Source organism: Tenrec ecaudatus, chromosome 6 (assembly GCF_050624435.1).
Source record: "Tenrec ecaudatus isolate mTenEca1 chromosome 6, mTenEca1.hap1, whole genome shotgun sequence".
NCBI classification, from domain to species: domain Eukaryota; kingdom Metazoa; phylum Chordata; class Mammalia; order Afrosoricida; family Tenrecidae; genus Tenrec; species Tenrec ecaudatus.
Window position 1 is genome coordinate 61,792,384 of NC_134535.1, and position 1,650 is coordinate 61,794,033.

The 1,650-nt window shown below is 41.9% G+C and overlaps 1 non-coding gene across 1 annotated transcript; it reads right to left on the reverse strand.

The window, feature by feature from the left end:
* Positions 1-240: 240 nt before the first annotated feature.
* LOC142452221 (small nucleolar RNA SNORA61) lies at positions 241-361 on the reverse strand. Its single transcript, XR_012785248.1, has one exon. It is a non-coding gene; the product is annotated as a small nucleolar RNA SNORA61 (small nucleolar RNA).
* Positions 362-1,650: the final 1,289 nt, after the last annotated feature.

The following is a 1,650-nucleotide window of genomic DNA, read 5'->3' on the forward strand; positions in this document are numbered from 1 at the left end:
GGGCCTGGAGTGTCTGTACTTCCAGGTCCCTTGCACCTCAACTGCATCTCTCCGTTTTTCTCTTATATAAGTTTTCTCATAGCAGATTGGACCTTCTTGAACCTGTTCAATTTGTAAGATAAGAGTTGCTCTCTACAGTATCATAAAACTTGATACTCCCTCTGTGTTAGTCTGGGTACTTTAGAGAAACAAATCCACAGAAACTCATGCATAAGAGAGAGTTTTTTTGTTTTGTTTTTTCCCTGTCTGAAACTAGCCTGGGCTCCAAGAGCACTGAAGGGCAGGCTTCAATGTTTCTTTTCCTCCTTTTACGACCACCCAGACCAGTGTTTTGATCCGATGGGAAAGGGAACTGGAGGGTTAAGAGAGAGTTTTATGTAAAGGTTAAGTGAGCATCAAGAAAACATCCCAACCCAGTGCTGCCCAAGCCCACAAGTCCAACATTAGCCCATATGTCCAACACCAATCCACAAAGTCCTCCTCCATCTCACAAAGCAAATGCAATGACACCGACTGCAGGAGGAAAGCCGAGTCAGTGAATGTGTAAGCATCTCGGAGCTAGCAGGGGTCTCCACACGGCTGCTCCAGCACCCAGAGCTGCATCGGGGTAGGTCCATGTGGCTTCTCCTCGGGGATGTCTTGCAGGAAGTGAGCCTTGCCAGCTGAGGTTGAGAACAGCTAAGGTAGCTGCACCCTTGTCCAACCATCACAAAGCAAGAGACCCAAGAACTAGAAAGACAAGGCTCACCGAGCCATTTATCCCTCCGCCCTTCAATTAACCCCACATGTGTTTATTGGTCAGGTTGGCACAATAAACTAACCCACCACAAATTCCAGGAGCCTTGTTTTTCTTTAATATCTTCAGTGTAGCTTGGATTTCTTCTTTCAGTACCATTGGTTCTTGATCATATACTGTCTCTAGAACATTTGAATATTGATCAGCTGTTTTGGGTACAATGACTCTATGTATTTCTTCCATCTTCTTTTGATACTTCCAGCGTCATTCAATATTCTGTCCATAGAATCTTTCAATATTGCACCTCAAGGCTTGAGTTTTTTCTTTAGTTCTTTCAGCTTAAGATATACTAAGCATATTCTTCCTTTATGTGTTTTAACTCCAGGTCTTTGCACATTCTTTTATAAAACATTATTTTATCTTCTCAAGCTATCTATTGAAATATCTGCTCGACTCTTTAACAGTATCATTTCTTCCCTTTGCTTTAGTTACTCTCCTATCAAGAGCAAGTTTCAGAGTCACTTCTGACATCCACTTTGGTCTTTTCAGTCTTTCCTCTTTTTTTAATTAATTAATCTTTTTCTTGGGGCTCATAAGGCTCTTATCACAGTCCGTACATACACCAATTGAGCAAAGCACCCTAGACATCCGTTGCCATTCTTTCCTCTTTTTAACGACCCTTTGCTTTCTTCTTGTATGATGTCATTCCACAGCTTATGGGGCCTTCTGTCAATAGTGGCCAATGCCTCAAATCTGTTCTTGAGATGTCCTCAAAACAGAAGTGGGATATATTCAAGGTCATATTCTGACTTATGGATTTGTTTGAATTTTCTTCAATTTGAATTTACACATGAGCAATTGATGGTCTGTTTTGCAGTCAGCCCCTGGCCTCGTTTTGGCTACTAGCCTTGATC